Below are 21,159 nucleotides of genomic sequence, written 5' to 3' on the forward strand. Positions count from 1 at the left end.
AGTTCCTCGGCATACACATCACAGACAAACTGAATTGGTCCACTCACACAGACAGCATTGTGAAGAAGGCGCAGCAGCGCCTCTTCAACCTCAGGAGGCTGAAGAAATTCGGCTTGTCACCAAAAGCACTCACAAACTTCTACAGATGCACAATCGAGAGCATCCTGGCGGGCTGTATCACCGCCTGGTACGGCAACTGCTCCGCCCTCAACCGTAAGGCTCTCCAGAGGGTAGTGAGGTCTGCACAACGCATCACCGGGGCAAACTACCTGCCCTCCAGGACACCTACACCACCCGATGTTACAGGAAGGCCATAAAGATCATCAAGGACATCAACCACCCGAGCCACTGCCTGTTCACCCCGCTATCATCCAGAAGGCGAGGTCAGTACAGGTGCATCAAAGCTGGGACCGAGAGACTGAAAACAGCTTCTATCTCAAGGCCATCAGACTGTTAAACAGCCACCACTAACATTGAGTGGCTGCTGCCAACACACTGACACTGACACTGACACTGACTCAACTCCAGCCACTTTAATAATGGGAATTGATGGGAAATGATGTAAATATATCACTAGCCACTTTAAACAATGCTACCTTATATAATGTTTACCTACCCTACATTATTCATCTCATATGCATACGTATATACTGTACTCTATATCATCAACTGCATCCTTATGTAATACATGTATCACTAGCCACTTTAACTATGCCACTTTGTTTACATACTCATCTCATATGTATATACTGTACTCGATATCATCTACTGTATCTTGCCTATGCTGCTCTGTACCATCACTCATTCATATATCCTTATGTACATATTCTTTATCCCCTTACACTGTGTATAAGACAGTAGTTTTGGAATTGTTAGTTAGATTACTTGTTGGATTATTACTGCATTGTCGGAACTAGAAGCACAAGCATTTCGCTACACTCGCATTAACATCTGCTAACCATGTGTATGTGACAAATAAAATTTGATTTGATTTGATAACAGGGTTAGGGAACTGGATCAGCAGCACGACCAGATGGACTGGGTACAGGGACAGCCAGGACTCGTCAGGCCAGGAAGTCCTGAGGCAATGTCCTAGGGCTCAGTTTCTATCTGTATATATATATATATATACATATATATATATATATATATATACATATAGAGAGAGAGAGAGAGAGAGAGAGAGAGAGAGAGAGAGTGCCTAAGATCCCACTGTAGCCCAATAGATTCTGTGAAGGTTCCCAGAACACGGCAAATTTTCTCATAGCACAGAAAATCACCTGTCGTGAATATAGAACGTTTGTATAAAACGTTCATCTGATGTTACAAGAACGTCCCTAGAACACATTTAATCTGTTCTTAAAGATTCCCAGAATGCTTCATTAGGTTGTGGGTACAGTCTGGTGGGAACATTGTGGGGACATCACAAAAGACATGTCCCTGTACCCAGTCCCAGTCCACCTGGTCGTACTGCTGATCCAGACAGGAATATCCTATCAGAAAGAAAGTAATTATAGATTTAAGTTAAACAAAAATATATAATCTGTTTATACTACTCAAAGTTCCTGTTATAATGCTGCTCTGTGCAACCAGAGAGATCATAACATATGACTCAGTATGTTCTTGTTAAGTTAAATAACATACAGCTCGGAAAGTATTCAGACCCCTTGACTTTTTCCCCGTTTTGTTATTCTACAGCCTTATTTCTAAAATTGATGATTTAAAAAAAAATTATCATCAATCTACACCCCATAATTACAAAGTGAAAAAAGGTTTAACAATTTTTCCAAATGTATTAAAAGTTAAAAACAGAATATTATTTATTATATTTACAACCTTATTTATAACCTTATTTACATACACTACCGTTCAAAAGTTTGGGGTCACTTAGAAATGGCCTTGTTTTTGAAAGAAAAGCACATTTTTGTCCATTAAAATGACATCAAATTGATCAGAAATACAGTGTAGACATTGTTAATGTTGTAAATGACTATTGTAGCTGGAAACGGATGATTTTTTATGGAATATCTACATAGGCGTACAGAGGCCCATTATCAGCAACCATCACTCCTGTAACGGTTTTCTTTAGGTGAAGGAGAGTCAGACCAAAATGCGGCGTGGCTATTGCGATCCATGTTTAATGAAACAAAGTAAACACGAATCAAATACAAAAACAATAAACGTAACATGAAAACCGAAACAGCCAAATACTGGTGCAAAGTAACACAGAGACAGAACAAGGACAATCACCCACAAAACCCAACACCAAACAGGCTACCTAAATATGGTTCCCAATCAGAGACAATGACGAACACCTGCCTCTGATTGAGAACCATATCAGGCCAGACATAGAAATAGACAAACTAGACATGTAACATAGAATGCCCACTCAGCTCACACCCTGACCAACCAAAACATAGAAACATACAAAGCAAACTATGGTCAGGGTGTGACAACTCCTGTGTTCCAATGGCACGTTGTGTTAGCTAATACAAGTTTATCATTTTAAAAGGCTAATTGATCATTAGAAAACCATTTTGCAATTATGTTAGCACTGCTGAAAACTGTTGTTCTGATTAAAGAAGCAATAATATTGGCCTTCTGTAGACTAATTGAGTATCTGGAGCATCAGCATTTGTGGGTTTGAATACAGGCTCAAAATGGCCAGAAACAAAAAGCTTTCTTCTGAAACTCGTCAGTCTATTCTTGTTCTGAGAAATGAAGGCTATTCCATGCGAGAAATTGCCAAGAAACTGAAGACCTCGTACAACGCTGTGTATTACTCCCTTCACAGAACAGCGTAAACTGGCTCTAACCAGAATAGAAAGAGGAGTGGGAGGCCCCGGTGCACAACTGAGCAAGAGGACAAGTACATTAGAGTGTCTAGTTTGTGTCTAGTTTGAGAAACAGATGCCTCACAAGTCCTCAACTGGCAACTTCATGAATATTACCCATTCTACCCAAATTACACATACACCTGGTTCGATGTTGTTGTTGTCAAAGCGTGCACAAAATGCGATGAGTTGGTCTGGTAGAGAGGCATCGTTGGGCAGGTGACGGCTGGGTCTTGCTTTGTAATCCGTAATGGACTGTAGCCCCTACCACCCTATCTGCCACTCTATCACCCTGTCTATCACCTTGTCACCGTGTCTGTCACATTGGGGTCCAGGTGACCATATGAGTCTCTAGAATATGCTCTAATAGCGTCTACCCCTCCCAGTACTGTACTCTACGGTCTATCTGAGGGCCAGAGACAAAGAGAGAGATAAGGAGGGTCGATCTGAGGGCCAGAGACAAAGAGAGAGATAAGGAGGGTCGATCTGAGGGCCAGAGACAAAGAGAGAGATAAGGAGATAAGGATGGTCAGAGACAAAGAGAGAGAGAGAGAAGGGGGATGAGAGAGAGAGAGAGAGAGAGAGAGAGAGAGAGGGAGAGAGAGAAGGGGGATAAGAGAAGGGGGATGAGAGAGAGAGAGAGAGAGATGAGGAAGGTCTACCTGAGGGCCTCTCCTGTGGAGAAAAACAGACCGACAGGTAGGCTGACAGACAGGCAGGCAGACAGGCAGGCAGACATAGAGATGAATCCGATCTATTCAGAGACTCCGAGATGAAACCAACCGTCTTTTTCTAAGGTCAGACATCAATAATTTATCCCTTGGTGTGTTTGACCCGTCTGCCCTTTACAGTAGGCCTGGAGAACACAATGGGAGGGGTCTGTCTAGTCTTGGACCGCCCACTAAGGGAGGGGTCTGTCTAGTCTTGGACCGCCCACTAAGGGAGGGGTTAGGTTCTGAATCCCCCATTGAGCAGAAGAAATGTCCACTTCAGACAGAATACAGAAGAGGTACACTGGTGGATGGGGCTGAGGCTCGTCAAATCAAATGTTATTTGTCACTTGCGCCGAATACAACAGGTGTAGTAGACCTTACAGTGAAATGCTGAAAACAACAGGTGTAGTAGACCTTACAGTGAAATGCTGAATACAACAGGTGTAGTAGACCTTACAGTGAAATGCTGAAAACAACAGGTGTAGTAGACCTTACAGTGAAATGCTGAATACAACAGGTGTAGTAGACCTTACAGTGAAATGCTGAATACAACAGGTGTAGTAGACCTTACAGTGAAATGTTTACTTACAAACCCTTATTAATCAACATAAAATAAAATAAATTGAGCTAAGAAAAATATTTACTAAATAAACAAGACAAATTCAAATAAAGTAACACAATAAAATAACATTAGCAGGACTATATACAGGGGTTAACGGTACTGCGTCAATGTGCAGGTTAGAGGCCATTTGAACATGTAGGCAATATAGATAATAGATAATAAAGAGGAGCAGAAATGTAAAAACAGAGGGGGTGTCACGACTTCCGCCGAAGTTGGCTCCCCTGCCTGTTCGGGCGGTGCTCGGCGGTCGCCGTCACCGTCCTACTAGCCGCTACCGATCCCTTTTTCGTTTGTCTGTTGGTTTTGTGTTATTAGTTTCACCTGTGTGTATTTTGGTTTAATTAGCTTCCCTATATGTAGTAGTTTGACCCGCCCTTGTTTTGTGCCGGATTGTCTTTTGTTACGTGTGTACATATGAGGTCGTGGGGTATTTTATTTTCTATACTGGACACCCTGTGGTTTTGGGTTGTCTGGTATAGTGTCCTACACCCTGTGTTGTATTGGGCTTATCAGTTTGGTGTGCAATAGTAAAGCACTTTACTCCATTACTCTCTCTCTGCGTCTGATTCCTGCACACACACCTAGTCCCGCGTGACAGGGGGTGGCAATTTGATTAACAGCAGTTTTATGATTTGTGGGTAGAAGCTGTTAAGGATCCTTTTGGACCGAGACTTGGTGCTCCAGTACCTATTGAATTGCGGTAGCAAAGAGAACAGTCCATGAATTGGGTGGCTGAAGTCTTTGACAATTTATAGGACCTTCCTCTGACACCACCTATTATATAGGTCCTGGATGGCAGGACTGTTGGGTTAGTTAGGTCCTAGGCTAGTATTGGGGTTTGGTTAGATCCTAGGCTAGTGTTTGGATTAGTTAATTCTTAGGCTAGTGTTATGTTTAGTTAGGTCTTAAGCTAGTGTCTGTGTTAGTTAGGTCCTAGGCTAGTGTTTGGGTTAGGTCCTATGCTAGTGTTGGGTTTAGTTAATTTTTAGGCTAGTGTTGTTAATTCATTCTTAGGCTAGTGTTGGGGTTAGGTCCTAAACTAGCGTTGGTTAGTTAAATCATAGGCTAGTGTCGGGGTTAGATCCCAGACTAGTGTTGGGGTTAGATCCCAGACTAGTGTTGGTTAGTTAGATCATAGGCTAGTGTTGGGGTTAGATCCCAGACTAGTGTTGGTTAGTTAGATCATAGGCTAGTGTCGGGGTTAGATCCCAGACTAGTGTTGGGCTTATATCCCAGACTAGTGTTGGTTAGTTAGATCATAGGCTAGTGTCAGGGTTAGATCCCTGACTAGTGTTGGAGTTAGATCCCAGGCTAGTTTTGGGGTTAGATCCCAAGCTAGTGTTGGGGTTAGGTCCTAGGCTAGTGTTTGGGTAAGTTAGATCCTAGGCTAGTGTTTGGGTTAGATCCTAGTCTAGTATTGGGGTTATGTCCTAGGCTAGTGTTGGGGTTAGTTAGGTCCTATGCTAGTGTTGGGATTAGGTCCTATGCTAGTGTTGGGGTTAGATCATAGTTTAGTGTTGGTGTTACGTCCTAGGCTAGTATTGGGGTTAGATCATAGTCTAGTGTTGGGGTTACGTCCTATGCTAGTGTTGGGGTTAGATCATAGTCTAGTGTTGGGGTTAGATCATAGTCTAGTGTTGGGGTTACGTCCTAGGCTAGTTTTGGGGTTAGATCATAGTCTAGTGTTGGGGTTAGATCATAGTCTAGTGTTGGGGTTAGATCATAGTCTAGTTTTGGGGTTAGATCATAGTCTAGTGTTGGGGTTAGATCATAGTCTAGTGTTGGGGTTACGTCCTAGGCTAGTTTTGAGGTTAGATCATAGTCTAGTGTTGGGGTTAGATCATAGGCTAGTGTTGGGGTTACGTCCTAGGCTAGTGTTGGGGTTAGATCATAGTCTAGTGTTGGGGTTACGTCCTAGGCTAGTTTTGGGGTTAGATCATAGTCTAGTGTTGGGGTTAGTTAGGTCCCAGTCTAGTGTTGGGGTTACTTAGGTCCTAGTCTAGTGTTGGGGTTAGTTAGGTCCTAGTCTAGTGTTGGGGTTACTTAGGTCCTAGTCTAGTGTTGGGGTTAGTTAGGTCCTAGTCTAGTGTTGGGGTTAGCTAGGTCCTAGTCTAGTGTTGGGGTTAGTTAGGTCCTAGTCTAGTGTTGGGGTTAGTTAGGTCCTAGTCTAGTGTTGGGGTTAGTTAGGTCCTAGTCTAGTGTTGGGGTTAGTTAGGTCCTAGTCTAGTGTTGGGGTTAGTTAGGTCCTAGTCTAGTGTTGGGGTTAGTTAGGTCCTAGTCTAGTGTTGGGGTTAGTTAGTGTTGTTGGGGTTAGTTAGGTCCTAGTCTAGTGTTGGGGTTAGTTAGGTCCTAGTCTAGTGTTGGGGTTAGTTAGGTCCTAGTCTAGTGTTGGGGTTAGTTAGATCCTAGTCTAGTGTTGGGGTTACGTCCTAGTCTTTTTTAAATTTTTTAAATTTTACCTTTATTTTACTAGGCAAATCAGTTAAGAACAAATTCTTATTTAAAAGTGACGGCCTAGGAACAGTGGGTTAACTACCTGTTCAGGGGCAGAACAACAGATTTGTACCTTGTCAGCTCGGGGGTTTGAACTCGCAACCTTCCGGTTACTATTCCAACTCTCGAACCACTAGGCTACCCTGCCGCCCCTAGTCTAGTGTTGGGGTTACGTCCTATGCTTGGGATGGGGTTAGATCATAGTCTAGTGTTGGGGTTACGTCCTAGGCTAGTTTTGGGGTTAGATCATAGTCTAGTGTTGGGGTTAGATCATAGGCTAGTGTTGGGGTTACGTCCTAGGCTAGTTTTGGGGTTAGATCATAGTCTAGTGTTGGGGATAGATCATAGGCTAGTGTTGGGGTTACGTCCTAGGCTAGTGTTGGGGTTAGATCATAGTCTAGTGTTGGGGTTACGTCCTAGGCTAGTTTTGGGGTTAGATCATAGTCTAGTGTTGGGGTTAGTTAGGTCCTAGTCTAGTGTTGGGGTTAGTTAGGTCCTAGTCTAGTGTTGGGGTTAGTTAGGTCCTAGTCTAGTGTTGGGGTTAGTTAGGTCCTAGTCTAGTGTTGGGGTTAGTTAGGTCCTAGTCTAGTGTTGGGGTTAGTTAGGTCCTAGTCTAGTGTTGGGGTTAGTTAGGTCCTAGTCTAGTGTTGGGGTTAGTTAGGTCCTAGTCTAGTGTTGGGGTTAGTTAGGTCCTAGTCTAGTGTTGGGGTTAGTTAGGTCCAAGACTAGTGTTGGGGTTACGTCCTAGTCTAGTGTTGGGGTTAGTTAGGTCCTAGTCTAGTGTTGGGGTTACGTCCTAGTCTAGTGTTGGGGTTACGTTCTAGTCTAGTGTTGGGGTTACGTCCTAGTCTAGTGTTGGGGTTAGTTAGGTCCTAGTCTAGTGTTGGGGTTACGTCCTAGGCTAGTGTTGGGGTTAGTTAGGTCCTATGCTAGGGATGGGGTTAGATCATAGTCTAGTGTTGGTGTTAGTTAGGTCCTAGTCTAGTATTGGGGTTAGGTCCTATGCTAGTGTTGGGGTTAGTTAGGTCCTAGGCTAGTGTTGGAGTTAGTTAGGGCCTAGGCTAGTGTTGGGGTTAGGTCCTAGGCTAGTGTTGGGGTTACATCCTAGGCTAGTTTGTGGTTTTGGGGTATCTTTGTTTCAGGGTATCTTTGTTTTAGGGTATCTTTGTTTTATGGTATCTTTGTTTCAGTCTATCTTTGTTTTAGGGTATCTGTGTTTCAGGGTATCTTTGTTTTAGGGTATCTTTGTTTTATGGTATCTTTGTTTCAGTCTATCTTTGTTTTATGGTATCTGTGTTTCAGGGTATCTTTGTTTTATGGTATCTGTGTTTCAGGGTATCTTTGTTTTAGGGTATCTTTGTTTTATGGTATCTTTGTTTTATGGTATCTTTGTTTCAGTCTATCTTTGTTTTAGGGTATCTGTGTTTTATTGTGTCGAAAGTGGACTTTAGACTTCTCAACAACTTCACAGACAACATCAAGTCTACTTCAAAACAAATACAGGACCATAGACTCATACAGAGGAGGTAGTTCAGTTTGTGTTTGTACTCTGATCCAGTGTCTCTGTCTCTGTGTCTCTCTGTCCGGTATAGCGTGTAACTAGGCCATGTCAGGACTTTGACGCCAACTCCTATACTCGTCCTCGCTCCGTCTCCTTCCCGCCTCTTCGCTACACTGAATTAGCGCTGCTCTGTTCTGGGAGGGAAGTCCTTGGCGCTGACAAGCAGAGGAGATGCTCCAAATTACCAGGAACTCTGTAGACTGACAGAGGAGAGGCAGGGACAGAACAGCATTGTGGGTGTGGTTGCTGCCCTGTCATTGTCCCTGTGTTACAGAGTCAACCTTTCCTTCCTGAGATAATGCAACTCTGTAGAAGCATCATCATTTATGCTTTTCTGGATGATTCTAGTTTCTATGTTTCTATGATATATCATGTCCCAATAAGCACGTGGAAACCTCCCCCCTCCTGGTGCAGAGTGTGTGTAGACGTCTCAATGGTCCCTACCATGTGGTGTCCTCGTCACAGCTGAAAATGGCTGTTGTATTTTTGTTCAGTACCACAGGTGTCCTACTCTATGTGTCTCTGTCTGGACAGGGACATGGCAGGGACAGACATTGGGCTTTTATATAGACCACTCTCTGTCTGGACAGGGACATCCTGGTGTGCCCCAGGGGTACCTCTCTCTGTCAGGACAGGGACATCCTGGTGTGCCCCAGGGTTACCTCTCTCTGCCAGGACAGGGACATCCTGGTGTGCCCCAGGGGTACCGCTCTCTGCCAGGACAGGGACATCCTGGTGTGCCCCAGGGGTACCTCTCTCTGCCAGGACAGGGACATCCTGGTGTGCCCCAGGGGTACCTCTCTCTGCCAGGACAGGGACATCCTGGTGTGCCCCAGGGGTACCGCTCTCTGCCAGGACAGGGACATCCTGGTGTGCCCCAGGGGTACCTCTCTCTGCCAGGACAGGGACATCCTGGTGTGCCCCAGGGGTACCTCTCTCTGCCAGGACAGGGACATCCTGGTGTGCCCCAGGGGTACCTCTCTCTGCCAGGACAGGGACATCCTGGTGTGCCCCAGGGTTACCTCTCTCTGCCAGGACAGGGACATCCTGGTGTGCCCCAGGGTTACCTCTCTCTGCCAGGACAGGGACATCCTGGTGTGCCCCAGGGGTACCTCTCTCTGCCAGGACAGGGACATCCTGGTGTGCCCCAGGGGTACCTCTCTCTGCCAGGACAGGGACATCCTGGTGTGCCCCAGGGTTACCTCTCTCTGCCAGGACAGGGACATCCTGGTGTGCCCCAGGGTTACCCTCTCTGCCAGGACAGGGACATCCTGGTGTGCCCCAGGGGTACCTCTCTCTGCCAGGACAGGGACATCCTGGTGTGCCCCAGGGGTACCTCTCTCTGCCAGGACAGGGACATCCTGGTGTGCCCCAGGGTTACCTCTCTCTGCCAGGACAGGGACATCCTGGTGTGCCCCAGGGTTACCTCTCTCTGTCTGGACAGGGACATCCTGGTGTGCCCCAGGGGTACCTCTCTCTGCCAGGACAGGGACATCCTGGTGTGCCCCAGGGGTACCTCTCTCTGCCAGGACAGGGACATCCTGGTGTGCCCCAGGGTTACCTCTCTCTGCCAGGACAGGGACATCCTGGTGTGCCCCAGGGGTACCTCTCTCTGCCAGGACAGACTTGTTTTTATTTCCATCTGTTTTAATTAGCAGTTTTGTTCTATATGTAGAAATGAGTTCTATTCAGAGAGCGTGACAGAAGGAGATGATGCAGTCATCAACACACAGCCTGCTACTGTGTGTGTGTGTGTGTGTGTGTGTGTGTGTGTGTGTGTGTGTGTGTGTGTGTGTGTGTGTGTGTGTGTGTGTGTGTGTGTGTGTGTGTGTGTGTGTGTGTGTGCGTGCGTGCGTGCGTGCGTGCGTGCGTGGCCAGCCGGCCGGCCGGCCGGCTGACAGGTGTATAAAATCGAGCTCACAGCCATGTAATCTCCATAGACAAACATTGGCAGTAGAATGGCCCGTACTGAAGAGCTCAGTGACTTTCAATGTGTCACCGTCATAGGATGCCACCTTTCCAACAAGTCAGTTAGTCAAATTTCTACCCTGCTAAAGCTGCCCCGGTTAACTGTAAGTGTTGTTATTGTGAAGTGGTAATGTCTAGGAGCAACAACGGCTCAGCCGTGAAGTGGTAGGCCACACAAGCTCACAGAACAACACCGGCGAGTGCTGAAGCGCATAGCACATAAAAATCTAAACTTCCTCTGGAACGTCAGTACAATAACTGTTTGTCGGGAGCTTCATTAAATGGGTTTCCATGGCAGAGCAGCCGCACACAAGCCTAAGATCAACATGTGCAATGCCAAGCGTCGGCTGGAGTGGTGTAAAGCTCACGGCCATTGGACTCTGGAGCAGTGGAAATGCATTCTCTGGACAGATCCCTGACCTCAACCTCATGGAAACCCTTTGGGATGAATAGGAACGTCAACTGTGAGTCAGGACTAATCGCCCAACATCAGTGCCCGACCTCACTAATGCTCTTGTGGCTGAATGGAAGCAAGTCCCCACAGCAATATTCCAACATCTAGTAGAAAGCCTTCCCAGAAGAGGGGAGCCTGTTATAGCAGCAAAGGGGGGACCAACTCCATATTAATGCCCATGATTTTGGAATGAGATGTTCGACGCGCTGGTGTCCACATACTTTTGGTCATGTAGTCTATATACCAGAGGCCATGTTTTTCCCGTGTGCTGTACACCGATGTGACAGTGTGTTTACCAGTGTGCTGTGTCCAGTGTGTTTACCAGTGTGCTGTGTCCAGTGTGTTTACCAGTGTGCTGTATACTGATATGACAGTGTGTTTACCAGTGTGCTGTATACTGATATGACAGTGTGTTTACCAGTGTGCTGTATACTGATGTGACAGTGTGTTTACCAGTGTGCTGTATACTGATGTGACAGTGTGTTTACCAGTGTGCTGTATACTGATATGACAGTGTGTTTACCAGTGTGCTGTATACTGATGTGTACAGTGTGTTTACCAGTGTGCTGTATACTGATGTGACAGTGTGTTTACCAGTGTGCTGTATACTGATGTGACAGTGTGTTTACCAGTGTGCTGTATACTGATGTGTACAGTGTGTTTACCAGTGTGCTGTATACTGATGTGACAGTGTGTTTACCAGTGTGCTGTATACTGATGTGACAGTGTGTTTACCAGTGTGCTGTATACTGATATGACAGTGTGTTTACCAGTGTGCTGTATACTGATGTGTACAGTGTGTTTACCAGTGTGCTGTATACTGATATGACAGTGTGTTTACCAGTGTGCTGTATACTGATATGACAGTGTGTTTACCAGTGTGCTGTATACTGATATGACAGTGTGTTTACCAGTGTGCTGTATACTGATATGACAGTGTGTTTACCAGTGTGCTGTATACTGATGTGACAGTGTGTTTACCAGTGTGCTGTATACTGATATGACAGTGTGTTTACCAGTGTGCTGTATACTGATATGACAGTGTGTTTACCAGTGTGCTGTATACTGATATGACAGTGTGTTTACCAGTGTGCTGTATACTGATGTGTCCAGTGTGTTTACCAGTGTGCTGTATACAGTGTGTCCAGTGTGTTTACCAGTGTGCTGTATACTGATGTGACAGTGTGTTTACCAGTGTGCTGTATACTGATATGACAGTGTGTTTACCAGTGTGCTGTATACTGATATGACAGTGTGTTTACCAGTGTGCTGTATACTGATGTGACAGTGTGTTTACCAGTGTGCTGTATACTGATGTGACAGTGTGTTTACCAGTGTGCTGTATACTGATATGACAGTGTGTTTACCAGTGTGCTGTATACTGATGTGACAGTGTGTTTACCAGTGTGCTGTATACTGATATGACAGTGTGTTTACCAGTGTGCTGTATACTGATGTGACAGTGTGTTTACCAGTGTGCTGTATACTGATGTGTACAGTGTGTTTACCAGTGCTGTATTTATGACAGTGTGTTTACCAGTGTGCTGTATACTGATATGACAGTGTGTTTACCAGTGTGCTGTATACTGATATGACAGTGTGTTTACCAGTGTGCTGTATACTGATATGACAGTGTGTTTACCAGTGTGCTGTATACTGATATGACAGTGTGTTTACCAGTGTGCTGTATACTGATATGACAGTGTGTTTACCAGTGTGCTGTATACTGATGTGACAGTGTGTTTACCAGTGTGCTGTATACTGATATGACAGTGTGTTTACCAGTGTGCTGTATACTGATGTGTACAGTGTGTTTGCCAGCGTGTGCTTTAGGTTTGTGTTCAGCATAGGGTAGCAGAGGCCCTGGAATCCAACTCTATTTGATAATCTTTGGTCTGGCCTGCCTAGAGTTTCAGGCGGGTGTTTATTTAGTTTTGGGACTATTCCCAAAACAGGCCTACTACCCAGGCCTGCCATACCGCCTGGGTAGTAGGCCTGCCATACAGCCTGGGTAGTAGGTCAGCCATACCGCCTGGGTAGTAGGTCTGCCATACAGCCTGGGTAGTAGGCCTGCCATACAGCCTGGGTAGTAGGTCTGCCATACAGCCTGGGTAGTAGGCCTGCCATACAGCCTGGGTAGTAGGCCTGCCATACAGCCTGGGTAGTAGGTCTGCCATACAGCCTGGGTAGTAGACCTGCCATACAGCCTGGGTAGTAGGCCTGCCATACAGCCTGGGTAGTAGGCCTGCCATACAGCCTGGGTAGTAGGCCTGCCATATAGCCTGGGTAGTAGGCCTGCCATACAGCCCGGGTAGTAGGTCTGCCATACAGCCCGGGTAGTAGGTCTGCCATATAGCCTGGATAGTAGACCTGCCATACAGCCTGGGTAGTAGGCCTGCCATATAGCCTGGGTAGTAGGCCTGCCATACAGCCTGGGTAGTAGGCCTGCCATACAGCCTGGGTAGTAGGTCAGCCATACAGCCTGGGTAGTAGGCCTGTATGGCAGGCCTACTACCCAAAAAGATGAGAGAGGCCTGTAATTTTCATCATATGTACACTTCAACTAGGACAGACAAAATGAGAAGAAAAAAAATCCAGAAAATCACATTGTAGGATTTTTAATGATTTTTTTTGCAAATTATGGTGGAAAATAAGTATTTGGTCACCTACAAACAAGCAAGATTTCTGTCTCTCACAGACCTGTAACTTCTTCTTTAATTAAGAGGCTCCTCTGTCCTCCACTCTTTACCTGTATTAATGGCACCTGTTTGAACTTGTTATCAGTATAAAAGACACCTGTCCACAACCTCAAACAGTCACACTCCAAACTCCACTATGGCCAAGACCAAAGAGCTGTCAAAGGACACCAGAAGCAAAATTGTAGACCTGCACCAGGCTGGGACCTAGTGAATGACCTGCAGAGAGCTGGGACCGAAGTAACAAAGCCTACCATCAGTAACACACTACGCCGCCAGGGACTCAAATCCTGCAGTGCCAGACGTGTCCCCCTGCTTAAGCCAGTACATGTCCAGGCCCGTCTGAAGTTTGCTAGAGAGCATTTGGATGATCCAGAAGAAGATTGGGAGAATGTCATATGGTCAGATGAAACCAAAATAGAACTTTTTGGTAAAAACTCAACTCGTTGTGTTTGGAGGACAAAGAATGGCGAGTTGCATCCAAAGAACACCATACCTACTGTGAAGCATGGGGGTGGAAACATCATGCTTTGGGGCTGTTTTTCTGCAAAGGGACCAGCACGACTGATCCGTGTAAAGGAAAGAATGAATGGGGCCATGTATCATGAGATTTTGAGTGAAAACCTCCTTCCATCAGCAAGGGCATTGAAGATGAAACGTGGCTGGGTCTTTCAGCATGAGAATGATCCCAAACACACCGCCTGGGCAATGAAGGAGTGGCTTCGTAAGAAGCATTTCAAGGTCCTGGAGTGGCCTAGCCTGTTTTCAGATCTCAACCCCATAGAAAATCTTTGGAGGGAGTTGAAAGTCTGTGTTGCCCAGCAACAGCCCCAAAACATCACTGCTCTAGAGGAGATCTGCATGGAAGAATGGGCCAAAATACCAGCAACAGTGTGTGAAAACCTTGTGAAGACTTACAGAAAACATTTGACCTCTGTCATTACCAACAAAGGGTATATAACAAAGTATTGAGATAAACTTTTGTTATTGACCAAATACTTATTTTCCACCAAAATTTGCAAATAAATTCATTAGAAATCCTACAATGTGATTTTCTGGAGAAAAAAAAATCTCATTTTGAGAAAGTGTACCTATGATGAATATTACAGGCCTCTCTCATCGTTTTAAGTGGGAGAACTTGCACAATTGGTGGCTGACTAAATACTTTTTTGCCCCACTGTATATTCTTCTGAGAGACTATGTGTGGAATCCTCCCTGGTGACCTGAAACATCATCCAGCAATCCAACAACCCCCCATGCGGCCTTATCAGTGGTGTGTTGGATGGTATATGCAGCTATACGCAATAGACCCATTTATTTTTTAGTGGGCATTGCATACACTCACTTCTTAATCCCCAGGATGCGTATCAAGGTAGTAGTGGAGGCACCATATCCATTCATAAGGCTGATGGAACGGAGCAGAATGTTTACAATGTTGATCAACTAATATTTCTGCACATTTCTTCGCAGCAATGTGGTCTAGAATGTTCCAAAATGCTATCTGCTGGAAAACACATTTTTAAAATTGTCACCGCACAAACAAGCGGTTTCATGGACAGAGATGGAAATATCCATTACATATTTAGAGAGGGGAGATCTAAAGATGTGACAACTACACTGAAAATGCACATGTCATCGATGTCTATAATTGATCATTTTGACAGTAGCCCCTTCAAAAAGTCCTTCATAAACCTTTTTTAATTTCCATATGTTCTAGGAAGATAAGTGTTTGTTTCTTGGGCTTCAGGAATGTGACTGTTATAGTGCCTTTAACTGATTGAAAGTATCAGGGGATATGGGTGATGTAATGTGGTGGTTGTCAAGGATACAACGGCGCCAGTGCCAACTCAGGAACCTACTCAGGTGTTCTTAAGCTCATACCTGATGCTTCATAGGTAGTTCATTAGGGATTTTAGTTTATTAAATGATCTCTCAGCAGAAGCGACTGTTACAGGGACGGTAAAAACAGCCGGAAAAGGAAAAAGGTGCTTCACAGTTCTGCAACACCTTTAGCTGAGCCTGTCATTCTCCTCCGCTGCCTCAACACGTTACGTAAAGACATTAGCAGGAAGCTCTAGGGACCGGTCGTCTGGATACTGGACAGCCAATGAAAAAACAAAACAAAAAAACAACAGATTATCACCTTTAGAGGACAACAGTTCTTGAGGGCTTGAACAAAAAAAAGCGGTTTGCGATTTTATTCAAAATAAAAAATAAAATACATTTATCACATGCGCCGAATACAACAGGTATTACCTTACTGTGAAATGCTTACTTAGATCAGCAGTAAATAACAATGGCGGTGCGAAATACAGGGGGTACCGGTACAGAGTCAATGTGGAGGCTATATACAGGGGGTACCGGTACAGAGTCAATGTGGAGGCTATATACAGGGGGTACCGGTACAGAGTCAATGTGGAGGCTATATACAGGGGGTACAGTACCGGTACAGAGTCAATGTGGAGGCTATATACAGGGGGTACCGGTACAGAGTCAATGTGGAGGCTATATACAGGGGGTACCGGTACAGAGTCAATGTGGAGGCTATATACAGGGGTACCGGTACAGAGTCAATGTGGAGGCTATATACAGGGGTACCGGTACAGAGTCAATGCTATATACAGGGGGAACCGGTACAGAGTCAATGTGGAGGCTATATACAGGGGTGTTACAGAGTCAATGTGGAGGCTATATACAGGGGGTACCGGTACAGAGTCAATGTGGAGGCTATATACATACCGGTACAGAGTCAATGTGGAGGCTATACACAGGGGGGTACAGAGTCAATGTGGAGGCTATATACAGGGGTACTGGTACAGAGTCAATGTGGTGGCTATATACAGGGGTACCGGTACAGAGTCAATGTGGAGGCTATATACAGGGGGTACCGTACAGAGTCAATGTGGAGGCAATATACAGGGGGTACCGGTACAGAGTCAATGTGGAGGCTATATACAGGGGGTACCGGTACAGAGTCAATGTGGAGGCTATATACAGGGGGTACCGGTACAGAGTCAATGTGGAGGCTATATACAGGGGTACCGGTACAGAGTCAATGTGGAGGCTATATACAGGGGGAACCGGTACAGAGTCAATGTGGAGGCTATATACAGGGGGTACCGGTACAGAGTCAATGTGGAGGCTATATACAGGGGTACTGGTACAGAGTCAATGTGGTGGCTATATACAGGGGTACCGGTACAGAGTCAATGTGGAGGCTATATACAGGGGGTACCGGTACAGAGTCAATGTGGAGGCTATATACAGGGGGTACCGGTACAGAGTCAATGTGGAGGCTATATACAGGGGTACTGGTACAGAGTCAATGTGGAGGCTATATACAGGGGGTACCGGTACAGAGTCAATGTGTAGGCTATATACAGGGGGAACCAGTACAGAGTCAATGTGGAGGCTATATACAGGGGGTACCGGTACAGAGTCAATGTGGAGGCTATATACAGGTGGTACCGGTACAGAGTCAATGCGGAGGCTATATACAGGGATAGTACAGAGTCAATGTGGAGGCTATATACAGGGGTACCGGTACAGAGTCAATGTGGAGGCTATATACAAGGGATACCGGTACAGAGTCAATGTGGAGGCTATATACAGGGGTACCGGTACAGAGTCAATGTGGAGGCTATATACAGGGGGTACTGGTACAGAGTCAATGTGTAGGCTATATACAGGGTGCACCGGTACAAAGTCAATGTGGAGGCTATATACAGGGGGTATCGGTACAGAGTCAATGTGGAGGCTATATACAGGGGTACCGGTACAGAGTCAATGTGGAGGCTATATACAGGGGCTACCGGTACAGAGTCAATGTGGAGGCTATATACAGGGGTACTGGTACAGAGTCAATGTGGTGGCTATATACAGGGGGTACCGGTACAGAGTCAATGTGGAGGCTATATACAGGGGCTACCGGTACAGAGTCAATGTGGAGGCTATATACAGGGGTACTGGTACAGAGTCAATGTGGAGGCAATATACAGGGGGTACCGGTACAGAGTCAATGTGGAGGCTATATACAGGGGTACCGGTACAGAGTCAATGTGGAGGCTATATACAGGGGGTACCGGTACAGAGTCAATGTGGAGGCTATATACAGGGGTACTGGTACAGAGTCAATGTGGTGGCTATATACAGGGGGTACCGGTACAGAGTCAATGTGGAGGCTATATACAGGGGGTACTGGTACAGAGTCAATGTGGTGGCTATATACAGGGGTACCGGTACAGAGTCAATGTGGAGGCTATATACAGGGGGTACCGGTACAGAGTCAATGTGGAGGCTATATACAGGGGGAACCGGTACAGAGTCAATGTGGAGGCTATATACAGGGGGTACCGGTACAGAGTCAATGTGGAGGCTATATACAGGGGTACTGGTACAGAGTCAATGTGGTGGCTATATACAGGGGTACGGTACAGAGTCAAGAGGTCAATGTACAGAGTCAATGTGGAGGCTATATACAGGGGTACCGGTACAGAGTCAATGTGGAGGCTATATACAGGGGTACTGGTACAGAGTCAATGTGGAGGCTATATACAGGGGGTACCGGTACAGAGTCAATGTGGAGGCTATATACAGGGGGAACCAGTACAGAGTCAATGTGGAGGCTATATACAGGGGGTACCGGTACAGAGTCAATGTGGAGGCTATATACAGGTGGTACCGGTACAGAGTCAATGCGGAGGCTATATACAAGGGATACCGGTACAGAGTCAATGTGGAGGCTAGGGGGTATACAGAGTCAATGTGGAGGCTATATACGGTACAGAGTCAATGTGGAGGCTATATACAGGGGTACCGGTACAGAGTCAATGTGGAGGCTATATACAGGGGGTACTGGTACAGAGTCAATGTGTAGGCTATATACAGGGTGCACCGGTACAAAGTCAATGTGGAGGCTATATACAGGGGGTATCGGTACAGAGTCAATGTGGAGGCTATATACAGGGGGTACCGGTACAGAGTCAATGTGGAGGCTATATACAGGGGCTACCGGTACAGAGTCAATGTCGAGGCTATATTCTTTTCCTGTAGGCCACAATCATCTCCTTTGTCTTGATCATGTTGAGGGAGAGGTTGTTGTCCTGGCACCACATGGGCAGGTCTCTGACCTCCTCCCTATTGGCTGTCTCATCGTTGTCAGTGATCAGGACTACGGCTGTGTGTCAACACAAACTTAATGATGGTGTTGGAGTTGTGCCTGGCCATGCAGTCGTGGGTGAACAGGGAGTACAGGAGGCGACTGAGCACACATCCCTAAAGGGCCCCGTGTTGAGGATCGGCGTGGCAGATGTGTTGTTACCTACCCTCACCACCTGGGGGCTGCCCGTCAGGAAGTCCAGGATCCAGTTGCAGAGGGAGGTGTTTAGTCCCAGGGTCCTTAGCTTATTGATGAACTTTGAGGGCACTATGGTGTTGAATGCTGAGCTGTAGTCAATGAATAGTATTCTCACATAGGTGTTCCTTTTGTCCAGGTGGGAAAGGACAGTGTGGAGTGCAATAGAGATTGCAAATCAAATCAAATCAAATGTTATTTGTCACATACACATGGTTAGCAGATGTTAATGCGAGTGTAGCGGAATGCTTGTGCTTCTAGTTCTGACAATGCAGTAATAACCAACGAGTAATCTAGCTAACAATTCCAAATCTACTACCTTATACACACAAGTGTAAAGGGATAAAGAATATGTACATAAAGATATATGAATGAGTGATGGTACAGAGCGGCATAGGCAAGATGCAGTAGATGGTATCGAGTACAGTATATACATATGAGATGAGTATGTAAACAAAGTGGCATAGTTAAAGTGGCTAGTGATACATGTATTACATAAAGATGCAGTAGATGATATAGAGTACAGTATATACATATACATATGAGATAAATAATGTAGGGTATGTAAACATTATATTAAGTAGCATTGTTTAAAGTGGCTAGTGATATATTTTACATCAATTCCCATCAATTCCCATTATTAAAGTGGCTGGAGTTGAGTCAGTGTGTTGGCAGCAGCCACTCAATGTTAGTGGTGGGTGTTTAACAGTCTGATGGCCTTGAGATAGAAGCTGGTTTTCAGTCTCTCGGTCCCAGCTTTGATGCACCTGTACTGACCTCGCCTTCTGGATGACAGCGGGGTGAACAGGCAGTGGTTCGGGTGGTTGTTGTCCTTGATGATCTTTATGGCCTTCCTGTGACATCGGGTGGTGTAGGTGTCCTGGAGGGCAGGTAGTTTGCCCCCGGTGATGCGTTGTGCAGACCTCACTACCCTCTGGAGAGCCTTACGGTTGTGGGCAGAGCAGTTGCCGTACTAGGCGGTGATACAGCCCGACAGGATGCTCTCGATTGTGCATCTGTAGAAGTTTGTGAGTGCTTTTGGTGACAAGCCGAATTTCTTCAGCCTCCTGAGGTTGAAGAGGCGCTGCTGCGCCTTCTTCACAATGCTGTCTGTGTGAGTGGACCAATTCAGTTTGTCTGTGATGTGTATGCCGAGGAACTTAAAACTTGCTACCCTCTCCACTACTGTTCCATCGATGTGGATAGGGGGGTGTTCCCTCTGCTGTTTCCTGAAGTCCACAATCATCTCCTTAGTTTTGTTGACGTTGAGTGTGAGGTTATTTTCCTGACACCACACTCCGAGGGCCCTCACCTCCTCCCTGTAGGCCGTCTCGTCATTGTTGGTAATCAAGCCTACCACTGTTGTGTCGTCCGCAAAGGAATGCAAATTGGAGGGGGTCTAGTTAAATAAAGGTAAAATAAAAATATAAATACATATTATGCTCGGTGAATCACACGATTCCTCGCTCCTGATTGCATGAATTACAGGTGTTACAGCCGTCTTACAAACATCCTACATTCAACATTTTCCAAAGTACAGTATTACTGCTGTCTAAAGAAATTAAATCATTCAGAATAGTCCACTACACCGTGAGAAGGCCTATAATTTAGCCACAGAGGATTTTATCCCAATAAATAGTGTCAAAGTACCTTGCCATTTCGATCAATTGTGAGGTACTAAGAAATATTCTGCCGAAGTCTGCAGTCATGAAAAAATGATGTAGAATTTCATGGAATGCGTTTTTAAAAGGCCAACATTTTCCCGGACCTTAGGCTACTAAAAATGTTCTCTATGTGTGCAACTTCCTCTACTCTACTGTTCTATGCCACGACGCAAATGTGATGATATGCATGATGCTTTATTATAAAGGTGATTTTCTCTCATGTGTTCTGGTACCTCAGAACTCCACAGATCACCCCCCTCTTGGCTCACTATGTGTTCCGCTACCTCACGATTTACACATTAAGCACTGGTTATAACATAGTGGCTTGTTATAACATAATGGTTTTGTCTGTCTAATCAGAGCCGGATATAGGCTGTACATGTATGAGGGCACTATAGTGGTTGATTCTGCAGTGTGTAAAACAACCCGCAAATAGCAAGTAAATAACGAGGTTGTCTGCCTGTTTTTAAATGAGTTTAGGAATGTCATCTACATCATTGTGTTGAAATCTAATCTGTCAGATAAGGTTAGTAGAAGGAAACTCCTTTCTGAAATCAATCCCCAGTCTCTGTCTTGGATCAGGAGGGGAGGGGAGGGGAGTGGAGAGGAGGTAAAGGGAGGGCAGTCTGCCCGCCGCCCGCCTGCCTGCCTGCCTGCCTGCTGAATCCCTGACTACAGCAGTTTTCAAGGCTTGCACCGTTTGGAGCGTGAGTGGGAATTTCCTATCTACGTAGCAACAACCCTCCCCCCTCCTCGCGGTGATGCTGCTACACTGTAGTAAAAAGGCTCCCCAGCACCACA

The 21,159-nt window shown here is 45.7% G+C and overlaps 1 protein-coding gene across 1 annotated transcript in view; it reads left to right on the forward strand.

Moving 5' to 3' along the window:
- Positions 1-21,159, forward strand: part of LOC112255381 (phosphatase and actin regulator 3) — a 79,510-nt gene that overhangs the window by 52,740 nt on the left and 5,611 nt on the right. The window lies entirely within an intron of this gene.

This window comes from Oncorhynchus tshawytscha, linkage group LG07, assembly GCF_018296145.1.
Source record: "Oncorhynchus tshawytscha isolate Ot180627B linkage group LG07, Otsh_v2.0, whole genome shotgun sequence".
Lineage (NCBI taxonomy): Eukaryota > Metazoa > Chordata > Actinopteri > Salmoniformes > Salmonidae > Oncorhynchus > Oncorhynchus tshawytscha.